We start from the raw sequence: 6,987 nt of genomic DNA on the forward strand, positions 1-6,987 counted from the left end.
CCAGGAACTCAGCACAGGGATGGTTTGATCCCTTCATAATGGGCACTATAGGTGTACAGTCCCGGGAACTCAGCACAGGGGTGGTGGGAACCCCTTATAATGGGCACAGCAGGTGTACAGACCCGGGAACCAATAGAGTCCTCACGATATAGAAGAGACTGTCCGGCAGTTTAACTCCCCACCATCCACCAAACTATATAATATTGGCTGTGGATGGACTGACCCTTTAAATGAAGATGCTCTCTGACTTCCATACTTTCTGAGTTATTGACCCAGAAGAAGAATGCAGCGAGTGCAACCAGAAATAAGGCTGCAGACTCGATTTGGGTATTGGGGTCATGACGGCCAAGTTTCATAAGGAGAGGTAGTCAACAACGGCACTGGTTCCTTTTAAAAGTGAGTCTATGGTTGGCACTGGTTGGCCTGAGGGTCAGGTCTCTCTGTCTTCTGCATCTTCTCTGCTGGTCAGTGTATTAGTCATCCGAGTCTTACATTGCTCTGTGGAGCTGCAGAGAAGAACTCAGACTAGGTCAGTTTGGCATATCAGTAATTGATCCAATGAAGCCACATGCACACACACACCAATTTACGGATCCTGCATGCCGGTTGAAATGTGTGCCGGGCAAATCATCTACTGACCCAGATATCTTAGACGAAGGTCGCATGTGAAATAGGGCTAGGCAACCAAATCCCTTATTTTCCTCCCCTCCAGCTCCAATCCAGACGTCGCACCGTTCCCTGTCCTCACTTCTTATAATACTTAGTCGGTAGTGGTTATTGGTGTCCAGACGCACAACCTTAAAGGGAAACTGGCTGCTATACCTCCAACCCCTGCCTCCCCATTTGCCCAACAGGAGACTCTTCTGCAGTTGCTTAAAGCAGAACTCCAGCCATAAATAACTGGAACGTCACTAGCCTATTGAAGGCTAAAATAACAAAACGTTTGCTGCCCTATTTATCTATAATCCAGAGATTTCCCCCGCAGTACTTTTTTTCTGCCACTAGATGTCCTCAGTCTGGTGGTCCTGGGTTCGCCATCAGACTGTGACTGAACAGTGAAAGGAGAAGCAGTACAATGATGATGAATGGGCTGCACTCGCACTAAATAAAAAGCGTGAAATAATGCGCGGCCACGCAACATGGAAATGCGAATAGGGCGCAAATCAAAGAAATGCACCCAAATCTGCGCATATCATTGTGCGGCGTAGGCTGAGTGCACTGCGCCGTCTCTGCCATGACATTTAAAGGATCTTTATAAAGGAGCAAATCAGACATTCATCACACATTCACAGCAGGTGTTTTAAATAACAAGGATTTTATTTAACGCAAGTGAATGTCTAGTGAAAGTCACATTCGCTGCAATAAAATCTACCCCTTAAAGCAGAATTCCAGCCTATAATAGAAAGATAAAAAAAAATTTAAAAAAGCACAATATAAGATAAAATAACAACCATAACCAATAATAACCATTTTTTTTTTCTGTAATAGTCACTTCCAATCTACAAATGTCAAACGCAGTAATTTTTTCTGCCACTAGATGTCCTCAGCCTATAGGCCAACATCATTCTGCCAACTTCCTCTAAGCCCAGGCTGTTCTGTACCCCGACATGGAAAGATGAAGCAGTACAATGATGAGCTCATCTCTCTCTGCCACTCTGCTCTCTCCTTCTATCAGCAGGCTCATTGGCTCTTTGTGCTGCTTCTCCCTCCCCATCTCTGAGCTTGGCTGTGCAAGGACACCATTTTATACTTACAATCCTTGCATTACAAAAAAAACACATTTAATAATTGTAGGGTATTATTTGTTATGTCTTTCATACCTGCCTGGAGTTCAGCATCAAGCAGCCAATAGAACCCATGTGGGCAGGGAGAGGGTCGTGCCCCCTGCGTCATCCATGACCGGATGGGATCTTTTGCTTAGCTTTAGTGGGCAAACAAGGTGAGCAATCAAAAGTATTAAGAATGGGGGAGGGGGGAGCTATTAAAAAAAAAATTGCACAGATCCATGTTAAAAGGCCGGCTCCACCCAGAACTGTTTCTGGCTGGAGTTCCATTGTGCCAGGTGCGGAGGTGTGTCATGATGCATCACCATGGAGGGCCAGAAGGTAGAAGAGCAGAAAGAGCAATTCTCAGTGTCTGCAGCATCAACTATTGTAAGCGGAACATCTGTTCCCAGGGACAAAGTATAATGCTATAAATACTCAATAATTGAAGGTGTGTTCGACGCGTTTAATAACACATTTCTTTGTTTACAGCTCAGAGAGCCCGACGCAGATCTCCTTACCTCTCTGGAGGAACACCTGAGATAGGCCGCTCAATATGCCGCTCAATGCCATCACTTGGCACAAGGAGAAACTTCATTTTTAAGCCTAAAGAAAAAATTACAAAATAATAAATAGTATGTAGAAGATTGGGTATGTTTCTATGACAGAAAACTACAATTAACCACTTTACCACCGGAGGATTTTGCTGTCTTCCGTCCAGGCCACTTTTTGCGATTCGGCGCTGTGCGACTTCAACTGACAATTGCGCGGTCGTGCGAGGCCGTACCCAAACGAAATTTACGTCCTTTTTTTCCCACAAACAGAGCTTTCTTTTGGTGGTATTTGATCACCTGTGCGATTTTTACTTTTTGCGCTATAAACAAAAAAAGAGCGTTTATTTTGAAAAAATAACAATATTTTTAACATTTTTTTATATGAAATTCCCCCTAAAAAAGATGTAAAAACCAATTTTTTAAAAAATTTTTGGCCAATTTGTTTTCTGCTACCTATGTTTGGTAAAAAAAATCACAATAAGCGTATTTTGATTGGTTTGCGCAAAAGTTATTGCGTTTACTAACAAAGGGAAAGATTTCTGTCATTTTTGGTGTTTTTTTTTTAACGCGTAATGGCGGCGATCTGCGATTTTTTTTGTGGGACTGCGACATTGCGGCGGACAGATCGGACCCTTGACTGACATTTTTTACACTTTTGGGGTTACCAGTGACATTACTGCAGTAATCAGTGCTATATATATGCACTGTTACTGTAAAAATGACACTGGCAGGGAAGGGGTTAATTTTATTGGAGAGGGAGGGGTTAATGTATGCCTGGTGCTTACTGACGTGTAGGGGGGGAGGAGACTGAGTGAGTCATGGACAGATCGGATGTCCAGCTATGCTGAACAGTCCGATCTGTCACTCCCTGTCACTATGGAGATCCGCCCACTTGTGTTTACACAGGCGGGCGGATCTCCACACTAGATCCCCGGCGATCGGGGCAGAGCAGCGGCGATCGCCGCTGCTCCTCCCCTGGCCCAACTCCCGCTGTGAATGAAAACAGCGGGAGCGAGCCTCCGGCGGCGTGCAAGCGCCGCCCAGAAGGGGGAGTGTCTGACGACGTTAATACTACGTCGTCAGAAGATAACGAACCACTTTGCCGCAGTACTATTACCGTACTCAGTCGGCAAGTGGTTAAATATGTAATAACCAGTTACTGCTTCAGACTTATTTGACAATAATATATTTGATAAAAATAATATTTGACAATAATATTCAATATATATATATATATATATATATATATATATTTTTTTTTTTTTTAAAGAAATATATATAATATATTTATTATATTTTTTGATGTGTGTGTGTATATATATATATATATATATATATACTGTATATATATATACACACACACACACATATATATATATATATATATATATATATATATACATATATATGTAAAAACCTTGACTTACGCTTAAAAAAAATGTAAAAAAATACTGTATATATATATATGTATATATATATATATATATATATATATATGTCACGTACCTGATCCGAAGCCCGAGTGTAGAGAGGGCTCCCCTTGCGGCTAGGTGCAGAACACCCCTGGAGGTGAGACAGGGAGTGCTGTGCCCGAAGTAGCATGGGTTGCCGGCTGGGATGGCCAGATGGTGGCTGCGGCCAATGGGTGATAGGTCCACGGCGGATCTGGAACACTTGACAAGCCAGGCAGGAGTGCTGCAGGAACAAGGTAAGCTGGATAGCCCACAGGAGACTGGTAATGCGGAGTCAATAGCCAAGCCGGGTCAGACACTGGAGAAAACAGAGGAGAGTCCAGGGACAAGCCAAAAGGTCAGGAGCCAGAGGTATCAAGAAGAGTCGATGGTCAAGCAGTCTGGGTCGGCAACAGGAAATCCAAGATAAACAGGCAAAACAAGGCACAAGGGACACGGGGAGCTGAAGATCATCCAGCAACTAGTGGCTGTCATTGCTGAGTTTAAATAGGCCGTTTGGCGCCAAGCGCCGTCACGTCCTGCGTGCACGCGTGCGCATTGGCGCACGCACATTCCTAGTTGATCTTGCCCGGAGTTCGCCGCGCATGCGTATTCGCGCCAATGCGCGAATGCGCTGATTAGCCAAACTGTTGGAGTTTACCTGACAATATATATACACACACATACATATGTAAAGTGAAAAAAGAAAAAGGGTAAAAATCTTGACATATACTAATAAAAGAAAAAAAAAAGAAATATAGTTCGAGGTTTTTGCCTTTTTCACTTAAAAAAATTCTATATATATATATATATATATATATATATATATATATATATACATACATATATACATATATATATATATATATATATATATATATATATATACAGTGGGTACGGAAAGTATTCAGACCCCCTTAAATTTTTCACTCTTTGTTATATTGCAGCCATTTGCTAAAATCATTTAAGTTCATTCTTCTTCCTCGTGAATGTACACATAGCACCCCATACTGACAGAAAAACACAGAATTGTTGACATTGTTGCAGATTTATTATAAAAGAAAAACTGAAATATCACATGGTCCTAAGTATTCAGACCCTTTGCTGTGACACTCATATATTTAACTCAGGTGCTTTCCATTTCTTCTGATCATCCTTGAGATGGTTCTACACCTTCATTTGAGTCCAGCTGTGTTTGATTATACTGATTGGACTTGATTAGGAAAGCCACACACCTGTCTATATAAGACCTTCCAGATCACAATGCATGTCAGAGCAAATGAGAATCATGAGGTCAAAGGAACTGCCTGAAGAGCTCAGAGACAGAATTGTGGCAAGGCACAGATCTGGCCAAGGTTACAAAAAGATTTCTGCTGCACTTAAGGTTCCTAAGAGCACAGTGGCCTCCATAATCCTCAAATGGAAGACGTTTGGGACGACCAGAACCCTTTCTAGAGCTGGCCGTCCGAGCAAACTGAGCTATCGGGGGAGAAGAGCCTTGGTGAGAGAGGTAAAGAAGAACCCAAAGATCACTGTGGCTGAGCTCCAGAGATGCAGTCAGGAGATGGGAGAAAGTTGTAGAAAGTCAACCATCACTGCAGCCCTCCACCAGTCGGGGCTTTATGGCAGAGTGGCCCGACGGAAGCCTCTCCTCAGTGTAAGACACATGAAAGCCCGCATGGAGTTTGCTAAAAAACACCTGAAGGACTCCAAGATGGTGAGAAATAAGATTCTCTGGTCTGATGAGACCAAAATAGAACTTTTTGGCCTTAATTCTAAGCGGTATGTGTGGAGAAAACCAGGCACTGCTCATCACCTGTCCAATACAGTCCCAACAGTGAAGCATGGTGGTGGCAGCATCATGCTGTGGGGGTGTTTTTCAGCTGCAGGGACAGGACGACTGGTTGCAATCGAGGGAAAGATGAATGCGGCCAAGTACAGGGATATCCTGGACAAAAACCTTCTCCAGAGTGCTCTGGACCTCAGACTGGGCCGAAGGTTTACCTTCCAACAAGACAATGACCCTAAGCACACAGCTAAAATAACGAAGGAGTGGCTTCACAACAACTCCGTGACTGTTCTTGAATGGCCCAGCCAGAGCCCTGACTTAAACCCAATTGAGCATCTCTGGAGAGACCTAAAAATGGCTGCCCACCAACGTTTACCATCCAACCTGACAGAACTGGAGAGGATCTGCAAGGAGGAATGGCAGAGGATCCCCAAATCCAGGTGTGAAACACTTGTTGCATCTTTCCCAAAAAGACTCCTGGCTGTATTAGATCAAAAGGGGGCTTCTACTAAATACTGAGCAAAGGGTCTGAATACTTAGGACCATGTGATATTTCAGTTTTTCTTTTTTAATAAATCTGCAACAATGTCAACAATTCTGTGTTTTTCTGTCAGTATGGGGTGCTATGTGTACATTCATGAGGAAGAAGAATGAACTTAAATGATTTTAGCAAATGGCTGCAATATAACAAAGAGTGAAAAATTTAAGGGGGTCTGAATACTTACCGTACCCACTATATATATATATATATATATATATATATATATATGATTTACAGATGATCACTAAAATGACACCAAAAAAAGACACTGTAAATCTCCATATAAAATATTGTCATGAAAGAGGAAAGAAAAGAAACAAATACATTCATTTGAATGACAAAAATAACTTCAAGCAGAACTTCAGCTAAAAAGAACAAGATAAAAATGAAAAGCCTTTTAAAAGGTAAATATAAGCAACTTTTGCTGCAATTTTCATACTTTTTTGGCTCTAGATGTCCTTAGTCTGCTGGCCAGCATCATTCAATCCACTTCCTCTAAGCCCAGGTTGTCCTGGACCCACTCCCAGCCTGTGGCTGCACAGTGAAAGGAGAAGCGACTTCCCCCCCTGCAGTACTTTTTTCTGCCACTAGATGTCCTCAATCTGCTTGTCCTGGACTTACCATCAGACTGTAACTGGACAGCGAAAGGAAAAGCAGCACAATGATGAGCTCATCTCTCTCTTACTCTGCTCTCTTCTCTTGTCAGCATGCTCCTCCGCACGTGAACTGATTGCCTCCTTTTGCTGCTTCTTTCTCTCCTGGTCTGATCTCTGCTGTACAGGGCCTGCAAGAGGTTGATACCAGGTCACATTCAGGGACTTGCACTGCTAAAAACAAATATAATGTTGTATCAATGGTTACAGAGTTGTATTGATTTGTGTATTTTCTA

Source organism: Pelophylax lessonae (assembly GCF_965119305.1).
Source record: "Pelophylax lessonae genome assembly, chromosome: 11".
NCBI lineage: Eukaryota > Metazoa > Chordata > Amphibia > Anura > Ranidae > Pelophylax > Pelophylax lessonae.